General features: G+C 39.6%; 1 long non-coding RNA gene across 1 annotated transcript in view; it reads right to left on the bottom strand.

The window, feature by feature from the left end:
• Positions 1 to 23,004, bottom strand: part of LOC309665097 — a 914,413-nt gene that overhangs the window by 803,580 nt on the left and 87,829 nt on the right. The gene's annotated exons all lie outside the window — the stretch shown is intronic.

Raw genomic sequence — 23,004 nt, 5'->3', positions numbered from 1 at the left:
GAATATTACTCAGCCATAAAAAGAAATGGAGTTATTTGTAGTGAGGTGGATGGACCTAGAGTCTGTCATACAGAGTGAAGTAAGTCAGAAAGAGAAAAATAAATACTGTATGCTAACACATATATATGGAATCTAAAAAAAAAAAAAAATGGTTCTGAAGAACCTAGGGGCAGGACAGGAATAAAGACACAGACGTAGAGAATGGACTTGAGGACACAGGGAGGGGGAAGGGTAAGCTGGGACGAAGTGAGAGAGTGGCATGGACTTATATATACTACCAAATGTAAAATAGATAGCTAGTAGGAAACAGCCACATAGCACAGGGAGATCAGCTCAGTGCTTTGTGACCACCTAGAGGGGTGGGATAGGGAGGGTGGGAGGGAGACGCAAGAGGGAGGAGATATGGGGATGTATGTATATGTATAGCTGATTCACTTTGTTATAAAGCAGAAACTAACACACCATTGTAAAGGAATTACACTCCAGTAAAAATGTAAAAAAAAAAAAAAAGACACATGCACCCCAATGTTCACTGCAGCACTATTTACAATAGCCAGGTCATGGACATCGACAGACAAATGGATGAAGAAAATGTGGTACATATATACAATGGAATATTACTCAGCCATAAAAAGGAACAAAATTGGTCATTTGTAGAGACGTAGATGGACTTAGAGACTGCCACACAGAGTGAAGTAAGTCAGAAAGAGAAAAACAAATATCGTATATTAACGCACATATGTGGAATCTAGAAAAATGGTATAGATGATCTTATTTGCAAAGCAGAAATAGAGACACAGATGTAGAGATCAAACGTATAGATACCAAGGGGGAAAGCAAGGGTGGGATGAACTGGGAGATGGGGATTGACATATATACACTACTGATACTATGTATAAAATATATAACTAATGAGAACCTATTGTATAGCCAGAGAACTCTACTCAGTGCTCTGTGGTGACCTAAATGGGAAGGAAATCCAAAAAAGAGGGGATATATGTATACATATAGCTGACTTACTTTGCTGCACAGTAGAAACTAACACAACATTGTAAAGTAACTATACTCCAATACAAATTAATTTTTTTTAAAAAGCCTATGTTCCATTAGTATTTGGGAAAGTGGAATAATTCTGGAAATTATGACATATGAAAAAGAGGTAAAGGAAGTAAGCCTGAAGAAGACTCAAGGAAGACATAGTAACTCTTAGCAGTAAGAACAATAACCTCAGCTAGGTTACTATTTTGGTGTCTGGTATGTGTTAGGCATAGTAATAGCTTTACAGACCTTACAAACATCTCATTTAATTCCGCACAAGTCACCTATGAAAGAGGTGCATTTTACCATCCTCATCCCCGTCTCAAAGAGGTAAAGGAAACTAGTCAAGATCACAGAGCTTATCAGTGCCAAAGCCAGTGTTCAAACCTGGTCTGCCTACTGCCAAAGTACAATCCCTTCATACTGTAGCATCCTAACCCGCATCCTGACTTTAGGATTGTTGGTCTTGGCCTCTGCTTCGTAATTAGCTAGCTATGTGGTCTTAGACAAGTCATTTCCCCTCTATCTGGATCTCTTGACCAGTCCTTTCTTAAAACCCTTTCTTAACCTATATATCCAATCCATCACAAATTTTACTCCTTCTACCTCCTGAGTATGTCTCAAATATGACCACTCCTCTCCATCTCCATTACCAAAACCCTAGCCCAAGCCAACTTTATCTCTCACCTGAACTTGTGCAGTAAGTTCTTAATTCATCACTAGTGTCTTCACACCCATTCAGAGGGGGCCTGCAATCCAATATCCAATATTTGCAGGACAGTCCGATTGAGACTTAAAAACACAAGCGTATCATGGCTCCCCATTTCTTCCTAGGATAAAGACCAAATCCTTAACATGGCACACAAGGCCTCTGCCCCACACTCCAGTTTCATCCTATCTCTCTCCCTACTTTTCCTTGCGCTCCAGCCTCTCAGTTTCTCAGAACTCTCTCCTTCCTCATAGCCTTTGCAGATATTGTTCTGCAGCCTGAAAGGCTCCTGTCTCCCCTCATCAACTGCCAACTTTTTGACCATCTCAGGGATTGCTTCATTCAGGGTGCCTTCCCTGACACCCAGATCAGCTAGGCCTGCATTAGATATCCTCACCATCGACTCTTTTTCTCCCACAGTATTTATCAATGTGTTGATAAATGACATATTGCTGTGACAATTTAACCAGTATCTGTCTGACTTCCTTACAGACTGTAACCTCCAAGACAGCAGAGTCCAGTTAAACGTTTGTCCCTGTGTCTCCAGCACATGGTATAGGGCATGTCAAAGAGTAAGAGCACAATAAATATTTGTTAATGAATGTTGAAAGTGTTTGTCAGTTTACTCACCTGAACAATGAAGGGATTCAACCATGTGAGCTCTAAGTTCCCTCTGGCCAGAACAGCCAACTCCTTAGGACACTAAATCATTCCTTGTTGCTCTGGAAGTCCTAACCAGAGCAAGAAGGAGGTAGATTTAGCTCAGGAGAAGGAAGTACTTTCTAATAAGAGGGACAGCCCAGCAATGGAAGCAGTTTCCCCACAGAGTAATGGAACTAATCAATTAACTGTTACTTGACCCTTAGCCAGGGGTGCTGTAGTAATAATTCCTGTGTCCCGGGAGAATGAGAATAAATGACCTCAACATCCCTTTCAACTGAGAGTCTGTGAATTTGTATCTGTGCGAAATAACCAGACCCAACTCTAAATTCCAAGCAGATGATTAGATAGTAAGATCTTTTATGCAAGATCCACATATACTAAAATGAGATCTTAATCCCAAAGGCAACTGACACATTCTATTTCAATATATATTGAACTACCTTGGGCACCTGGTAAAAATACAAATTCTCAGACTCCCAGTCTAGAGATTCTGATTCAGTAAGTCTGGCTATTTTTAACAGGCAATCTCAAGTAATTCAGACGAGTTTAGAAAATTCTTGCATATAAAGAGCCCTGAACTTGGAGTTAGAAGATTTGGGTTCCAAATGGAATTGATGGCTAATTAGCTCTAGGACCCTGGCAAGTTTTGTCATCTTTCCGGACTTTAGCATCATCTTGGAAAGAGGAACAGTACTTTTAAATGGCCTAACATGAGTTCACATAGAAGCTGATTCTTAATGATAGCATATTCTACATTGATCCTAATCTTACTACACCTGCAAAGGATTCTAAAACTCTTGTCTCAAAAGCTTACAATGAATCCATTTAATGTTTGGCCTCCTTCAGGGAATGGTGGCATATTTCACTTCCTTCAAAAATTATGAAACCTTTGGCAAAGATAAGCTCAGCTACCTCAGTGACCAACTGTCAAAACAAGGTTTCGGAATTTCAGAAACTTCTCCCCATAAATGAGCCTCTTATAACAGATGTGGGATTACAAATGACATCCATCTAAGGTAAAGAACCTGCCTTCATTCTCCCTTCCTTTCACTCATATTTTGTTCAAGACTCTATCAGCTTCGGAAAATGCATTTAAGAAGCATTATTAAAGTAGGAATGCAAGAACCTATCCAAATCATTTTTTCGGCTTCTATCCTGGAATTTGTGGATTTGATACATTTGGGGATGTTGGAAGGGAATTGGAAGTTAGTATTTTTCTTGAAAAACCTGGGTACTAGGAACTCAAACATACTAGTCAGAGTCCTCAGTCTTAGCTAAGTTTCATTCATTCTCTCAAGGCTTCATTAACCTCCAGTCATCTTGCTAGTTTCTGCATATGGAGAAGTAAATTTGACATGGTCCCTACTCTCAAGGGGCTTATAATCCAGTATAGCTTCATTCAATGGAACTTTGTACAATAATAGAAATATTCTATATCTGCACTATCCAACACAGTAGCCTCTAGCCACATGTGGCTACTGAATATTTGAAATGTGACTGGGGAAAGGAATCTTTAATTTTATTTAATTTTAATTAATTTAAGTTAAATAGCCACATATGGCTCATGGCTACCACAGAGCACAACTCTAGAATAAAAGCAGATATTGGAAGGAAGGAGAAAGAAAAGGAGAGAAGGAGGAGGAGGAGACAGAAAAAGAAGAGGAGAAAAACTAAAGTATGGTGAGTACAGCTGTAACTTTATATTACGAGTTATCAATTATTGATCATGTGATGACTAACTTTTCACTGAAACATTTGAGGGTCAGGGTGAGATGTTTAGGAAAAGAGGTAGAGTGAAGATTTCATGTGAAGGGTGAGGGGTGTTCACCAGATGGAAAATGGGGGAAAAGAGCCTTTGGGATAGAAGTCATAACCTCATGGAAGCTTGAAAGCACAAGGTGGGTTTTTAGGATAATGATTTGGTTTGGTTGAAGCACCATATACTTGGGAAGGAGGCAGAGTGAGGAGGGAGCGCTAATAATGAGACATGAATGGGGTACGGCCAAATCCTAAAGGGCCTGAAGTATAGTTCAGAGGGGATTGGACTTTTGTCCATAGGCAAACATTTCTCTTGGGTACACTCTAAAGCTTTCCAGTGGTGGTTGATGTGTTTGTTGCTTATTTGTTTTCCCAGAGATGGGAAAAAGAGCTGGTGTTTTCATTGTCTTTAACTAACTTCCTGCTTTAGCTTCATGATTGTATTTTGTCATTGCACAACATTCTTGGTTTCTATTTTCACAATGCCCCAGAGAAAGATAAATAGCAAAGTTAAGTTTAATTCAGCTGCAGTCTTTACTCAGCCTGGATAACTACCTCAACCTAACCCTTCCAGGCTACAGGTGAACCTCATTTTTCTGGTAGGTAGGCACTAATCATGCTTGCAGACCTGCCAGGGCCCACCAAGAAGGTTACAGCTTCTCAAAAATAAAGAAGCGTTCCAGTTCTTTGCAGTGTGTGAAACTAAAGAAAATTTATGCATGGTTCAATCAGAAATAGCACAACTCCAGAATGGCCTGGGAAAGTGATGGAGTGGGACACTGGTCTGTGATCCACTGAAGAAGAGAAGTCTCTTGGAGACTTGATAGTCACTGTTGGTGTAAAGTCCTTTCCTTTTAGGTCAGCATTGAAACACTGTTATTTATTAATTACCAAAAAAAATCATTTATTGAGCAAGACACTATATGTCAAGACAGTGTGCTGTCTTATATGCCAAGACAGTGTGCTGAGCGCTTTACCTGCATTAGCCCTTTTAGTCCTGACAACACTCTGCAAGGCAAGTATTCATATCCCTAGTTCACATGTAGATAAAGTCAAGCTCAGAAACACTGTATACATAGCATGTTACTTGCCCAGAATCACACAGCTAGTAACAGAGTGCCAGGTTCAAACCCAGGGTAAGCTACATGAGATTTATGCTACTAAGAGAAATACTGCTAGAAGATACTGGTGTGGCAATTAAAATAGAAGGCGTTCCCACTCCCTCTGCTTACTCTGGTGATCCTGGGTAAATCCCCTGATACTTCAGTCTCTTTTATTTCACCTACAACATAGGGATAATTAGACCTTCACCGCAATTCTGAAAGGTATTTTAAAAGTTTTAAAAATGTTCTTTTAAGCAGGAGGTATTCAGAAGCCCCTCAATCATCAAACCAACACATACCAAGCACCTACCATTTTTACAGAGCCCTCAGCTAGGAGCTAAGGGCATAAACAGGAATATTAGGAACTCAAGAAACTTTCCACTTGGCAGTTGAAAAATCACAGCATTTATAACATGCCACTCAGCCAAACAGGAATACTACTCATTCCCAAAGAATTCCGTAAGGTGGTGGGGGTGCTCAGCTGGGTTGCCTGCTCAAGGCACTAGGATCTTTAAGGTTTCAGGCAGAGGAGCATACAAAGTACAGGGACCTATATACCTATCTTGAGTACCCTCCATCTAACCTCCTTGCTAAGTTAATCACACTCGCCAATCTTGCTGTAGAACAGGTGGACAGACAATGAAAGCACACAGAACAGACATCAGGCTACCCCCCAGAACACACCACCAATCTGATACTGGTTTACCAAGAGTCACCTGGGTTTGCACCCAAATGTGTTTATGCCAACTGTACTTACTAGTAATATGACATAATTTAAATATTTTTGGAATCCAGTAAAATATGAATGCAACAGAAGTTGTTTCTATGAAAAGTAATTTGAATACTCTGATGAATCACTAAGTAAATGCTTTGAAAATAGGTGTGAGCAAGATGACTGTCAATAATTGGAGGGAAAATCATAAAAATCTAGAAGTATTCTATGCCCAAGTCACTTTACAAATGTTTTTAAGTTCTTATTCCACATTAAAGAAAGAAGAACTGGAACTGCAGATTGTGCATCATGGCTGTGGTTTATGAAGAATGACTACTGTCAGTGAACCGTCCCCGAAGTAAGGCTTTGATCTATCATCAAAATATTGGCAAAGGCATATACGTGTATGTTCTCTACATTAAAATTAAATGTTTATGGTTCACCTGTATCATTTTATCCCCACTCGAACCAACTTTTCAAAAAAACCAACCAACTACTGGTCCCAATCATATCTGATAAGAGGACTCCTATTATATCACAAGAGCAGTTTGTTTGTTTGTTTTTGTCTTGTTTTAGATTGTAGTTTTATGAAGATGGCAAGATATTTGTTGAGCACAGCCAAGCACATGCTCTATAATGAGCTACATTTGCTTACTCTATTATGGGACAGGTAATAGGTTCCGATGTCAGTCCCCAAACTGCACAGAGGCTGGAGAAGATGCCCGCCCAGACTGGCTGCAGGAACGTTGCTATGCCCTGAAGGTCCAGATGCTCTTTAGTGTGTCTGACACTGACTGTGTCTCTCACACCATTTGACCTGGGTTGTATGAGTGTTTTTTTTTATTTTCTAGGACTTTTCGTTTCTAAGCCTTACTCTTTGCTTATACTCTCGATCAAATAACTGACTGTTGACAATTATTTCTATGGAGGCAGCACTTCCCTCTAAATTACTATAGAAAATGCTGCCAATATGTTTCATTCCAAAGTGGCCCCTCATGAGAAATGAACTATTTCTACTTGGCAAATATTACACTATTCCATAGATTTTTTCATATCCTCATGTATCTAAGGACTACTTACTGGTTACCTACTGAGCTATAAAAGATTACTAAAATTGGGATTAAAATTAGTACATTGCTAAAATGTACTGAACTCTTTAATTCAGTGGTTACCAGAAAAGTCTGGCTATTTCTACAAAACACAAAGTTCTAACTGCATGCATACAATCTCAATTGGCTGGAATTCTAGCAATTTTCAGAAAGAATGCATTGTTCCCAGAGCTTTATCATTGGGGTCTTAGGTTGACTATGGTCTTCAGTTGCCTCAGCTCCAGTTTTAACTAACAGATCTGTAGAATTACTGTTAGGTTTTATTTCTGCTGTTTGTTTCTTGAGAAACCAGCTGCACTGCTACCATTTTTACTATTATGAAGTTTTTACTGTTGATACACAGAGTTTTTGAGAACCACTGCTCAGCCTGTTAATCAGAATGCTGGGTGAAGCTACAGCTCTGTCACTTTGACCAGAGAATTCTATATTCATATTCCTTTTAGCAGCTGCCAGGTCTCTGCCCTGATCAATGTTCTCTACACTATGGATCATATGTGGGAGCTTAATCCCCTTTTGACTCAAAAAAGTCCCTTCCTTCAGAGTCTGAATTGTAAAAGATCCCCATTTACAGATATATGATATTTCCTGGGTCACACCACTAAATATCTCCTCAGCAGCCATTAGGCTTAATCACACCATGCCCAGTATTTCATGGTCCATGTGTACATAAACAAAAATCACAATACCCTGCAAAATATTAGAATTAGGATTAATTTTACTATTCTCTTTCTATTTTCTTACTGAGACAACACACTCAACAACAGTCTCCATGCCTTTGATCTCTCTCCACCTGCGTCCATCTCCACTGAACTACCAGATTTGATCATTTCACCGTCCTGCTACAAATAAAAATAAATAAACTTAAATAATTTCTTACATGTATATCTACTACAAACAGATTAAAATTTTAAAAATTTTAGTCCAGTATGCATATCATCCATGGTGTAACCCCAACCAAATATTCTCACTTTATTTTTCCCCCACTTCCTTTCATATAGTCTCCATTTTAATAAAACTGAACTGCTCCTGGCACCTGATTTTAAGAAGTCCTGCCTTGTTTTTGGTGATTCATCTGCCTTCCTGCCCTTTCTCCATGCTTTGTGTGGGTTCACATCTTAACAAATCTTCAAGTTAGCCCTCAGTTCACCTCCTATAAAGAAACTTTCCCAAACTAATCTAAACAGGAAGTGGTCTCTCTCCCCAAATCTCAATTATGCATTCCCTGACCACTCCCTTAACTCTGCACTTACAGCCTTGCATCTTAGTTCATTGCATCTGCCCTTCAGACTGTAAGCTTTCTGATGACAGGATTTGGATGTTCAACTTCCTCCCACTCTCTTGCATGCCACTGGGCCTTGCAAGTAGTAAGCAGTCAGTAAATGAGTAAATGAATGAAATATATGAGTGAATGAATGAACGAATCCAACATACATATAACAAAATGGTTCTCTCCTACTATAGCTTCATTTCTTGACCTTTATTCTTTGATGAACTGGCCTTGCTAAGAGAGCCCAGATAGGGCTCAGCAGATTAGCAGGGAGTCTCTCTCGTGCTTCTGAGGCATAAGAGTGTAGCCTTGTTGCAGGGCAGAAATAGAACACAGAAAATCATTCCGAACAAATTCCTCCCACCTTCACCTTCAGAAGAAGACAGAATTTTACCCAGCCTCAGGCCCTCACCCTCACACAGGGTGACCATATAATTTGTATCCCAAATTTTCGAGAGTGAAAAAGAAGTTTATTAATGATTACGCTGGGACAATAAGTATGACTCAGGACTCTCCCAAGCAAAAAAGGTTAAGGGGTCACCCCACCCTTGGATAACTTAGATCATCTGTAAGTGAGAATAATAACACTAACCTCAGAGGTTTTCCGAAGATGAAATATGACCACGAAAGTAAAGTACCTAGTGCGACATCTAGCACACAAATGGTATTCAAGAAATGACAGTTCCCTCCCCCAGTTCTTAATAAAAGCACCTTAATGTATATATCACTTTTTATATTCATTGGTCTATGTAATTCTCTCAATGAACCTTTGAATAACCAAGGGAGACATTATCATCTCCTTTTACTTAGACGTATGTTGACACACAGAGAGGTCAAATGAGTTTCCACTAGAGGCTCAGGTATTCTATGATGGAGCCAGGACTTAAACCCAGGCACATCCATTTCCAAACTGAAACTCTTTCTACTGTAACACCCAGGCCTTACAAGCTTCACAGATGGGACTTTAAATCTGACTGGATACCTCACGACATGTGGCTGAAATCATGGGACAGTGGGATGGAGGGCTCAGAAAAGGACAACTGGAAGTCCACACTCTTCTCAGTCCCAGGGGAGACAGAGATTTCAGCCTGGAAACACCAGTTTCATCAGGTTGTTCTTTCCAGGAGGAGACAATTTCCTGGCTCTGTCATAATCAGTTTCACACTCCATCTCAGAGGTGGCTGCATTTCAGCAGAGGATGGGAAGAGAGCCGGAATTCACCACAGCGGTCTCGACTGATTAGGAGCCCAAGATCGATCAGGGAATGGCAATGATCTGGCAAGAGGCAGTTTTCTGGTAGGTTTAACAAGCATGCAAAAACATCAGTTATGTGTACACATCCATAAGTATCCTGGCTAAAGATCAACTGCCCACTTCTGTTTCCAAATGAGACAAAACAATTAGCAAAGCCAGGCATTATCCCTTCTGTTCATGCTTCATTTCCAAAAGACAAATGGTAATTTGTCTAACTCATACATTATTCCTTTATCTTTATGTTCTTATGTGACAGTGTTGTCTGATCTTGACTCCCCTGTGAGCAATGCAGAACTTATTAAAGTCCAACCCAATCTATGAATGAAAGTTTCCTACTTCACAGAGAATATGAAAGGCTTGCAACACTAGTACCAAAAGCCCCTCCTCCTCTTAATTTAAATATAACAGCACTCTTGCCTTATTTCCTTCCCTCACATGTCCTTTCTCACCTCCAGAACTAGCCCACTGCCCTGTGGACAAGATTCCTTCCCCTACATCTTCTTCCAGGCTTGTGCTCTGTCAGCCATCCCCTTTAATACCTGTCTTCAATTATCTCTACTCTGGCTTCTTCCCCTCAGCCTAAAAACAAACTTAAGTCTTAGAAATCCTTAAAAATAAAAAACAAACTCTTATTTTCCCCTTTCAGGTCCCACCTTTCCTCTCAGTTTTTCCCTTTACCAAATGTATTGGAAGTGTAATCTGCACTAGTTGTCTCTACTACCTCAATTCCCTTTCGCCCTCAACCCAGAACAATACGGCTAACCTTTCTCCATTGATACGTCACCACTGGGGTCACCAATAGCTTACAATAAAAACCCATACCTTACTAGTTGCATGAGTAAACCTGCCAAACACAAAACCCTTGCTTACTTCTTTTCCTCCTTCCCGCAGCATTAGAGCCGGAAGCATAGGGGTCATCCTCGGGGCATTCTCATCACCCCCTACAGCCAATCAATCACAAATCTTGTATGAAAAGAGCCCTAGATGGAGAATGAAGAGGCTGGTTGCCAGGCTGAGACTTGCTGCCAACTTGTTTTACAACTTTATATTAGCCTTTGCCATATCCAAGTCAGCGTCCTTATCTGTATGATTGAGAATGAGTGAGCTCGACCCTCCCTTTGGGTAAAATCTACCTAAGTCATTATTACCTTCCAGCCCCCATTTGTCTATCAAGTGCCCAAGGATTGTTTAAAATTTAGAGTCTCATTATTCTCTGAACATTGTCCATCCCCCTCTTCCTACAATTCTTTTTAATCATTGATAGCACAGCTGAATCCATCCATCATGCTCCCCACAGCCCCGGTTCTGAATGTTCGCAACTGGCAAAGAACTGAGGTTTCCATTTCATCAAAGCCTGTTTTCACTAACAATTCAATCATCATTGCATTACTGAGCCCTTGTTCTACTATGGACGAGCAAAATCATAACATTGAGCAGTTTCCCAATGAAGAGCCAAAAAATGCAAAGGCAGTGATATCTGATGACATCCAGTGATGGAGAAGAAACTAAACAACTTTAGAAATGACGTTCAATAGAGACCTGGTACCAAGCTGCAGCTGAGCCAGCGGCCAGGTTTCTAGCTACTTATCTTCTTACCTCACTAGAGGGAAGAGAGATGGCCAACAAGGGACCAGTTCCATTTAGATCAGTTCATATTCATCATGCCAGACACTGGGCTTGGTGCCAGGCACTGTAGGATCAAGGCATATAAAAATGGAAAGACACAATCCTTATCAAAGCCCTCACAGCCAAGGAACCAACAATCCTTCCTTTCTTCTGGAAGACAGTAATAAGAGTTAGTGTGTTAGAGCAAAAAAGGACAAGGGTTTTGGTCTCAAGCAGACCTTGTTTTGACTTCTGATAATTCCATTAATTAGTTATGGGACTTGAAGCAAGTTATTTAACCCCTCTGGGCCTCACTTTTGCCACCTATAAAACGGGGATAATACCTTGTAGGCTTGCTAAGAGGGTTAGAGCTAACATTTTTTTAAAACTGCAGTGCACTGCTTGGCACATGGTAAGTGCTATAAAAATTATAACAATAATAGTACTAGTAGGAAAGTGCATTAGGCTTTGTCACTTAACTAGATGTTTGAGATTAAACAAATCACTTTACTTCTCAGACCCTTAGCATCTTTAGCTTAAAAAGGACCTAATAGGATCCAGCTCACAGGATTCTGTGTAGGCTAAATTATATAATGCACATAAAATTATTTGATAAGCTATAAAGTACTCAGGCCCCATAAAATGTTATTATATTGTATTATTATTATATTATTGACAAAAAAAGGGGTAGAATAAGAAAATTCCAATCTTACAGACGCAGGGGTCATTTTCTCCTCTAATAAAAGTTTATTTTCCTTTTTAAACAATCATTTACATGCCACTTAATATGTGCTACTCACTGTCCTAGCGATTCATAATATAATCCCTCTGGTCTTCATAACATCCCTTTAAGGGTAAGTACTATTATCACTCCCATTTTAAGATGAGGAAATAGGGGCTTTAAAAAGTAACTCCCTCGAGGTCACGTGGATGGTGGGCGCTCTTATGTACTGCACTTCACTGACCACTGAATTGTCTCTAAACCTATACTGTGTCTACAGTGGCATGTTCCAATTTGGGGCACCTAAGCAAACTACCCCCAAAGGACCAGCTAGCTATATGGCCCTGCTCTATACCTTGGTTTCCTTCCCTATAAAATTATAGGGAGAAATACTAGATGGTTCTACCTCTGGTACAGTGGTCTTTAAAGATTAAAGATTAAATCATACAAACCAAGATTTCCATCAGAGTTTCATTATTTATTTTAAGGAAATTGTTTCTTACACGTTTCCTTGTTAATAGTTATTAATTCTTACAAACTACTTGGTGGGGTTAGAGAACATTTTGACTAGTACAATGATGACCAACAAAAAACAAAAAAACTCAGAGGCAGGGGGCCTAAGTTCCTTCAATGTTGACAATGGGCACAATAATATAGCTATATGAAGGCAGCCATCATCTTGGACTATCAGTATGATGGTCACACCCTAGGAATGGAAATGCTGGAAGCCAGAAGGAGTCCAAGCCCCTGAGGACTTTGTAGGACTGCCATACCAGTGCTGGACAACCTATTCCCTGACTCCATTCATGTAAGAAAATAAACCCTTGCATGTTTAAGTTATTTTAGCAGGGTCTCTGCTAATCCTAAGGGATTCTGCCCTTAAAATCTATTCTGGTTTTTCTGGTTGGAACAACCAAATCCTCCATGACTCACAGTGCTGCCTCTAACATGTAAGTCTGGACAAACGACAATCTTCCCCTGAATAATTAGTAGCTTGATACCTTAATCATAAAGCTGATGCTTTCTGTAAGGCTGCCTTTTGACTTTTATGACTTTTTAAATAATTTTCTCTAACAAAACCTACCATTAACCCTCCTCTGACCCCTATTCGAGGGCTGCTGTTCCATTTTCAGAACGCAGCTCAGTGTGATTACTGCCATTCCACCGTGTGCCATCTCTAGTCCAAATCCCCTCCCCTCTCTATTGACCCAGCTCAGTCACTGTTTCTAGTTGGAAAATCTCACAAATACCAGTTCACACTTGCTTCTGATTTTGGGGCCCCAAAAAATGCCACAGTTCTTGGATGGAGAGTCATCATGACAGTGACTCAACCCAAACTCGAAAGCAAACTTCTACCGCCACAGGACCAAACTTGATGGGAATTTGGGGTGTTGGCCTGACATACCAACTCCAGGAACGTGACTTTTTACTCAAGCCTAATCACTAACATCACACATAAGACACCATAATAATTTTATGATGTTCCCAGCTATTTATGGTGAGGTATAATAGTGACATTCCAGAAAATGCCTGTCCTAAACCTTGATGCTTAACTCTGTTTTTAAATTGAAGCCACAGAAAACATTTTACGTGCAGGGAAGCTCACATGCCTGAGGATCCCCACGTGATTTGTGGGTATGATTTTTCACTTGAGTATAAATCCATATAAGGTCTTCTTTGCTTCCTACAAGTCAGAAAACGCTGTCTTATTCATGGGACCTCTGCAGAACAATTCTAGCTCTGGTTAGCACATTCCATCTGGTTTGTGTGTGCCTGTCTGTTGGCCTCCCTCAACTCTGTCTCCACCTGCCATTCTGCCACCCCAACTCCACACTCCCAGACCATGAGAGCCCTCAGAGGAGGAGCTCACCTTTTTCCTTCTCTACAATGTGTGGACAGAAGTTCAAAAAACATTAAATAATTAATTTGAATAATTCAAGTTCCTTACTTAAAAAATAATATAACGATTAAAAGATTAACCTGATTATAGGATTATATGTATATATCATATTGAGATTATATACAAGAGTATAAAATCAATGTAAGGTACTAGGAAATCTCTGATATAAAATCTTCCAGAAAAATCCCACCTCATTTTAGGAAAGAATACACACACACACACACACACAAACAGAAATCTGTCCATGGATTTCATTTTGTCTTTTTTTTGTTTAACATTTTCCCTTTCACCTCACTTTTGCTCCCTTTATTCTTATCACTAAAACTGTGAAGGTCAAGCTATAATCAACTTAAACAAGAATGAGTCCTCCTCAGGCTCCTTTCCTGGAAGTGGCAACATATATTCACGGAACCAGGATAAGGGACTACAAATGCTGGGTCACACTCAGTTCAGGCCCCTTCCTTACAGGCTGATGAAGGACTTTTAAAAACAAAAGAGGAACTCAAGAGAAAGGAGCCCCATCCTGTGAAATGAACTGTGTACATTTCATTATGTCCTTAAGCATAAATACCACAAAACAAGTTGCAAATAATTTACCAGCCAAGCCACACTGTGGTTCTGATATTAACAACAAATCCTCCTTACCAGAAAACTGATGAAGCCCTAGCTACTGTGGCATTGCTCCTCCCCTCCTGTTGAGTCCTGGGTCTTTTTATCTGTTGACCCTCCTCTTTGCTCCATGCTAGTATACTTCCAGAGAGTTTGCCTCTTTACAGGAGAGCTGACAGGGGTCTTGCAGAAAAGTCTCTGTCTCCTGTCTGCAATTATTTGAGGTTTAGACTCTTTTTCCTTCCTAATAATTCAGTGATTCTGCCATGGCATTTTCTGGGCTCCTCTATATCAATCCCTCCTGAACCATGGCTAGGAAATTTCTCCAGACAGTAAACTGGGACATTCATAACGCTCACCTCATTTGACTCATCACTGAAGGATCAAAGATACTTCATGGCCTGATGTCCGGTATCTTCAAACCATTGTTTCATAGCGTTTGTTTAGTTTTAGATGGTTATTTTAGGCAGGAGGATAAATCCAGTTCCTTTTATTCTACCTTAGCTAGAAGCAGAAGTCCTGTGTCCATTTGAAAACCAAGTCCCAAACAAGACAAAACAAAACAAATAAAACAAACAATGTGATAGAGAGATAGATAGATGATAGACAGATAGGAAGAAATAACTGAGACCAGAAAAACTTGTCAAGATATTTTTAGAACACATTTTGGTATTACTAATGTGATAAAATCATCACTAGGTCACTTTTTTCTTTACATCAATTTCCTCCTTAAATACAACGAAGCACCAACTTTAACAAAATAAATCATCCGTAAGTCTGTTCTCCTCCAGCTGATGGCCAATACTTGACCATCTCTTCCAACCTAAGAAAATCACGAACACCCTCACAAAGTCCAAAACACAATAGAATCCGCTGCATGTGATTGTATAGCCTACTCTCATTCTTCCAGTTGCTTTTCATGCTTCTTCTGGTTGTTCCTCTTCCTTGGCAGAGAATAACCACCTTGAACTATAAGGATGAGTTTCGTGCTTCTTCGTTTTTGTTTTGTTTGTCCTTTCCAATTTTTATTTGGAAAATTTTCTTAACTCTTCTGCTTTCGCTTGTGCTCTGGCTCTTTTTGAACAGTAGTATGTGTTCTTAACTGTATTATGAAATCTCTCATTTACAGCAGCTAGTGGAGGCATCACCCACTCTACTGATCTTATCATCTTAGCTCTCCTTTTCCCATGTCTCACTTCCTTTGGAGGTCTTACACTGTTTTCCTTTCCAGCAAATCGTCCTTATCTACCTCTAGTTGATTTCTGAGCTCCTTGACTCAGAGTAGCTCAGGAAATCTCCAAATCCCCAAGTGGGTAAATGGGCTCAGAAGGAGTAGAAAAGGGGGGACAGGGCAGTATGGCAAGATCAAAAGGCTGGGCCTTTGTTGTACTACTTTGAGTCACCCAAAGTTCAACATTTAAATTAGTCTGTAGTCTAATTATTTCTTTTTCCTATTCACTGCTACATTAACCCTTGCAAATGCAAGAGACAGAGCAAATATGTTTTACCTTTTAGGCCCATAGACAGTTCTTCAAAACGCCTTTACTCTTCTAGGGAAGAGGGTTATATTACTCCCCAGCGTTTGGAGGAAAGAGCTTTAGATGGCCAACTGTCCTGGTTTGCCCAGGACTGAAGGAGGTTGCCCAGGACTGGAGGGCGTTCCTTGTTTGCTACAGGATGTCTAGTTTTAAAATCAGACAGTCCTATGTAAAGGAGGACAAGTTAGTCAACCTAGCACTTCCTGGTTGAATGCCACATCACTTCTGGTTCACCCTAACAATTATCCCCTCCTACAGGATGATCAAAAAAGATTATCAACACAAAAGATTAATTACAGTTAGGTTCAAAAGTAAGGATCCCCAATCACTGATTTCTCCAGGTATTGTTAATTTAAATGCACAATAGGGCAGTTTGGCAAACATTTTACATGTCTTTAAACATATTTATCTGTTTTTCTAAATATTTCACAGTTTCAAAAATACTTTCCTGCTCTATTTATTTCTATTTCATTTTCAACTATTACTCCTTTCCTTCCATGATTTTAAGAGACATATTTTGGAATCACTTTAATGGCCAATGTGATGGAATATTTAAAAAATTATTGTCTGAGTTACATTTTGTTTTATTCCAAAAATAGTGTAAATCCTTTTTGTAGAGAAATACCAACATGTACATGTATGTTACTTAGAAAAATACTAACATGTTAACATGTACATTATAATGTGGACAAAGAATGTCTCCTGCCATATCAGTAAACAAAGGATGTTGCAGCTACCAAACCATCAGCCACTGCAGCAGCACCCCGACAGTACACCCTGAGGGGATTCAGGATGGAGAAAAAGAGGATACTGTCCCTAAATAGTTAAGGCACATACCAAAGGAATAATTTCAATAAGCCCAGACTCTTGCATCTTCTCATACAATGAAAAGCACTAAATTCACTTACTTGAGATGTCTGGTTTTCTTTAATTGGCAGTAATCTTTTGATATTCAGACTACCTGGGCTTTTTTGCAAGGACTCCTATATATCCTGGCTCCTCCCTTACTTCCTCAGAACAGTCCCTCAGAGTTATCTGAGAGGCTGTCTCCCAGGCTTAAGTCCTCATAAGTTCTCCAAATAAAATATATTTCTCAACTTTTAGGTTGTGCATTTTTTTTCAGTCAACAATATCCATGTAGAAACGAATAAATGATCTCTGCATTCAAAATCTAGAAGGCAATAAATTAAATGTTAGCAGTGTTTATTTCCAAGCAAGTGGGATGTGAGATTATGCTATTTTTTAGTTGTTTTTCTGATCTTTCTGTAATATGTTTAAAAATAAATAGCAGGAGAATTCCCTGGCGGTCCAGTGGTTAGTACTCCATGCTTTCACTTCCAAGGGCCCAGGTTCAATCCCTGGTCTGGGAACTAAGATCCCACAAACCGTGTAGCACAGCCAAAAAAAAATAAATGACTGGCTTGAAAAAAATAAATATCAGTATGAATTTAATCATCTTAAAAAATTAATAAATAACAGTAAAAAAGAAGAGGATCTGGAATTTGGAATTTTATGAGTTTGGAAATTCATTTTTCCCTCTTAAAATGTTTATCATCTAATTCAATTATGCTTACCCTCTTACTTGGCTATGATTTTACTTTTGTGACAGTGTAAAGGATATTTAATTTTTTTCAATTAATCTCCTATTTTTGCCATTTAAGTTCTTCCAGCTAATCCTCTATTACTGGTTACTTAATTTTTCCAGTGAATCACTTATTATCAGACTTATGTATTATTTCAGCTTCTCCTTGTGACAAACAGGGAGGCACAGAAAGTACAAAATCGCCTTCAAGATGTATTAATATTAGACTTATTTGAAAAAAAGCAATGATTGTAAAATGTAATTTTTTATCAAATCATCATTTCAGCCACATCATTGTGCTGGCCAATTCCTCTTCACCAAACTGCTCTGGCCAAAATGTTTTTGGTCGTATCACCTAGACTCCTGAAGTATGAGTTACACACTCATTTTGAGAAGGAACATAGAGAAGAAGATAAAAGAGCGTGAAGAGAGAAAGTAATGAGATGTGTTGAGACCACTATTACTTTAAAGACATCCGAATTTACTGAGAGCATTCTTGAGGGTGTGAGGGACCATGGCCATTACAGAGAAATCTCCACAATTTCACTCTTCCCCCTCTCTCTCCTCATACCTCCCCCCTTCCAGACAGCATCCCAGATTAAACAGCTGCCATTAGTCCCCTAACATCCTACAAACTTAGACTACTTACTTCTCATTTTTATGTTAAAGTTTATATACTACAAACATTCTCCTTCATGTTGTAGTACCCATCCGATCAGTTACAAAGCTCTCAGCTGCCTGTTACCCTCATTCAAACTCACTCAAGTGACAAGGAAATTGGTTATTTCACATTAACAAAGTCCAGAAGTCAAGAAAGCTTCTGGGTTTCCTGGTTCAATGACAGGTCTTGTGTCATCAAGAGCTTTCTTCTATCTCTCCACTCTGCAGCCTCAGGGTATCAGCTTTGTGCAGAGACTGCCTGTTTGCATGGTTGAAAAGGAATACCAGCAACAACCAGAAAGAGAAGGAGAAAGTTGCTTTTCCAACCATGGAATACAGTCAACACTCTATATCCCCAGGTTCCACATTCTCGGATTCGACCTACCATGGATTGAAAATATTTGGGGAAAAAAATTCCAGAGTTCCAAAAAGCAAAACTTGAATTTGCCAGCAACTATTTACATAGCATTTATAATTGTATTTAAAACTATTTACAGAGCATTTACATTGTGTTAGGTATTATAAGTAACTAGAGATGATTTAAAGTATATAGGAGGATATGAGTAGATTATACAAAAATACTACACCATTTTATATAAAGGATTTGAGCACCTCTGGATTTTGGTATCTGTGGCAGCCCTGGAACCCATCCCCCAAAGATACTGAGGGATAACTATATAAGGTTTCCATTTAGTCTGATGTGACCAATTTAGGACACACATTCTACCTAGAACCAATAACAGTTGCCAGGAAAATGCCATGTGCTGACAGACCCAGACTCAGAATAATTAAGTTTTAACCCCAGAGCTGGGAAGGTGGTATCTGAATAAAATCAGGATTCTCTTAGGAAAGAGCAAAAGGGAAGGCATGCTGAGTAGGGAACCAACTGGATCCAATACACCCTTGCTCCATTTTTCTTTTATGATTCCTTCATTCCATATTGATTAAACTACCCAGACAGCTGCTGCCTTTCCACCTCACTGGGTTTTGTAGGTGAATTACAGTATGGTGGTGAAGAGTTCTGGAATTCCAAGGTCATGGTTCACTCCCAGTTCTGCCACTTTCTTCCACTGTGAAGAAGCCTTATGAGTGTCAATATATTATTTGATCTCTCTGTGCTTATCTTCACAACTGTAAAATGAGGTAGTCATAACTGCTATTTCATTGGGCTGTTACATGGATTCCATAAGAGTCTATGCAGTACATGACTATAGTGAAGTTTTGGCAAATGTTAGTTTCTCTTATTAACATTAGTAAATTAATTTTATGCAAAATGGTAATCTTACCAGTGGTTCTCAAAGCATGGTCCCTGGACCAGCAGTATCAGCACTGCCTGGGGACTTATAAGAAATGTTCAAGCTTCAAAACAGACCAACTGTATCAGAAGCTCTGAGGGTGGGGCCCAGCAATCTGGGCTAACAAGGCCTCCTGGTGATTCTGAAGCACATTCAAGTTTGAGCACCATGAATCTACACCAGCTCTACCTCCAGCCAAATAGCACCAGTCACCATTCCTAGAAAGTGCTTCACAATCTTTAGTCAAAATATCTTTGCAATTGGTTATCCCTCTCCCTGCTGTGCTCTCTCCACTGTATCTCTAGCTTTAAGGCTCAGCCTGAACATTACCTTACACCGATGTTATATCTGCCTGGAATGCTCTTCCTCTAAATCTTTGCAGGGTTGCGTCCTTCTCCTTTCCAAGGTCTCAGATTAAATGGCACCTCTTTAGAGAGACTTTCTTGCACCACTGAGTGCAAAATAGCCTGAGTCTCTTTCTATCATTTGACACTGGTTGATTGTTTCCACAGCACTTATCACTATCTGGATTTGTTATTTATTTATTTATTTACTTGTAAATTGTCTGCCTCCACTCACTAAGATATAAGATCTGTAAAGGTAGAGACCTTGTCTACCCACCACTATATAGATCCTTAGCACCTAGAACAGTGCCTGGAAAATAGTAGGCACTCACTAAATATTTGTTGCATGAATGAATAGACAAAATGACAGTGAGATTTTTGTACTACCAACATAAGGGCCAAATGAGCTGTGTCATGCTTCTCACATGATTCAAGTCATCACATTATGATGCTAACAAACAGATTCAGAAGTCTGTGTTCTAAGGTCAAAGAATTACAGCTCCCACATGGTACAGAGGGCAGGAAGTCCCCAGTTGCTTCCCTCCTCCATGTAAGCAGGTAGGAAACCACCCAGACAATTGTATTTGCTCTTTTCTGTATATCTGTCCAAGCCTTTCCCCATGGTCTTGGTGGTTTATTTGTTTAATTACCCTGACAACTCAGAAATTTCTTCTGCCTCCACATTAAGCCATTTTTCCTGACATCATGATGTTTCTAGAGATGAGCAATTTGTCCATCTCTACCTCATAATAACCCCTTACCTCTGTAAAGCGAGTAATGAAGTCAATCCTCAGCTTTCTTTTTTCCAAAGTGAGTGACTCCACCTCCTTTCAATGCTCCTCTGAGGGTCCATTTTAAAATGTCTAATGCTCTCCTATGGATCCTCTCCAGCTTTTTCCATTATTTATAAAGTGAGGACATTCAAACTGGGAGCAATGATAAAGATTCAGAATGTTTCTTTTTTATTAAATTAAAGGTGCGTGCAAACTCTGTGCAGCAGTGATGAAAGCTAGAAATATTACGACATGAGTTCAAGTCCCCACTTAGCCACTTATGATCCCTGTGCCTTGGACACGTTGTTTACCTTTCTGATCCTCACTTCGATCCCTCTAAAATGGGAGTTCTCATTCCTCAAGATTTTTGTGACAATCATGTAAGAAAACATATATGAAAGTGTAAAATGTGAAATGCTTTACAAGCACAAGTAACTGCTGAAAGAGAGAGTACTTTTCATTTATCCTTAAAAAGTCAATGGATGCAGAGGTCATTATTAATAAATTCTATTTTATATCAAGAAAGAAAAGGTACTAGCTCTAAAGGAGAACACTAGCCCCATCCCCATTAGCTCTTTCACGGATCCACTTAGATGAAGCAGAGCCCATGCTCACAAATTCCTTTAGCTCATTATTAGAGCACTGCACACTATTTGTTGACCTTCACTGGAAGAATGGCTGCACTGGAATTTCTGGGAAGAGTTCTTTTACATAGCAAAGGGAATCAGAATAAATAATTTTAGTTACAAGCAGTATATTCTCCTGTTAAAAAAATAGATTTTTCATCATGGTAAATGTGGTGGCCATGAGAATGTACAACTACAGGGAGCAGAACTGACCAATGGCCCCAGCTGCTGCTCTGAAATCTATCACTTCTTTGTGATGAGGCCACACGTCCCACGAGCTCTTCCCAGCCGATTACTGAGCTCAACAGGAATAGTTTGGGTGCCCCATTCCTGAAAGATAGGACATTCAAGGACTCCTCTATTGGTTGACTTTGGTTCAAGGTTGTCTCCCCTGCCAAAGTTTCCTTGGATGTCATAGCCATCTAAGATGCTTCCACTCAACATCACTACCTCTCTCATTCCCTCAGGTCAGACCTCCATCATGTTCTACTAGCTCTGCCATCTTCTCCAGTCCCACCCTGTTTTCTCTCACAACTATTTCCCTTAATAAAATCTGGCATCTTTTTCTTGGAAGATCCAGACCAACACTGTAAACAAAACAAAAAAGAAAACTCTCAGTTTTCAAGGAAATTTTGCATCTATAATCACATCTATTCCTGTTAAATATTCAATGAATTACACAAATGGGAAACTGGAGTCCCCACTGTTTAAACAAAGAAATAAGTAACTTGGCCAAGATCAATTACCTCATTTTTTTCAGTAGCTTCTCTATCTCCTAGCCTTCCATGCTCAATGGAAGAAAAAAACTTTAAATTTACTTTCCCTTTTGATTATTATTTTCCTAGCATGAACAACAACAGCACCTACAATTTATTAAGCAGGCAGTGAATAAGCGCTTTACATATATTCAATTTTTCATTTAATCCTCACAAAAACTCAAGAAGGTAGGTACTTCCCCCTTTATACATGTGAGGAAACAGCTTCAAAAAGTTAAGTGAGCTTCTCAAGATCACTCACCTACAAAGTAGAGGACCCAGGACCAGCCCTTGACTCTAAATCTAATGCTATTAGCATTAATAACAATATCTCAAATCTGTAGAACATTTTACTAAGCACTTCTAGATGTATTAAGAAGTGGAAATGGCACCCACCAGTAACTCCCCCTGCAGAAGTCTAGAGAAGACAAGAGCTAGGGAAAGAAACAGGGGTGACAGGAGCTGACAAGGTACAGGCAAGGATGAGAATGACTAACCTTCTCCCAAATGCTTTAGCTCAGGTGGCAGAAGAGTCGCTCGTGGCCATCGGTACTCCAAGGGCCCTTACTTCAAAGAAAGTATGGGGGAAAAAGTAAGTTTTTGTTAAAGAGATTACCATAATATATTTTCCCAAGTAATCTTCTTAAAATTATTGGATGGAAACCAGCTTCCTACCACCTATCAGCCATACAATGGGGAAGAAAGCATCAAGCACTCAAGGTTCTCCATGATCCAATTCTTAGCCTCCTCTCCAGCTTCATCTCCTCTCCTGCTGTGTTTTACCTGATGCTTAAATACAACAGCATCCACACTGTGCTGTCACATGCCTCTGTACATTCGGTCATGCAGTTCACTGTCTAATTCATCCTCCCTTCCCTTCCTCTGGCTAACTCTTACTCGTTCCTCAGCAACTCAGCTCAGCCACCATATGCTTCAGGAAGTCTTGTTCAACACTTAGGCTGAGGAAACCCAAAGAACCCCTC

This window comes from Balaenoptera physalus (assembly GCF_965194825.1).
Source record: "Balaenoptera physalus genome assembly, chromosome: 7".
Classification (NCBI taxonomy): domain Eukaryota; kingdom Metazoa; phylum Chordata; class Mammalia; order Artiodactyla; family Balaenopteridae; genus Balaenoptera; species Balaenoptera physalus.
This window is presented reverse-complemented; position numbering and strand designations above follow the sequence as displayed.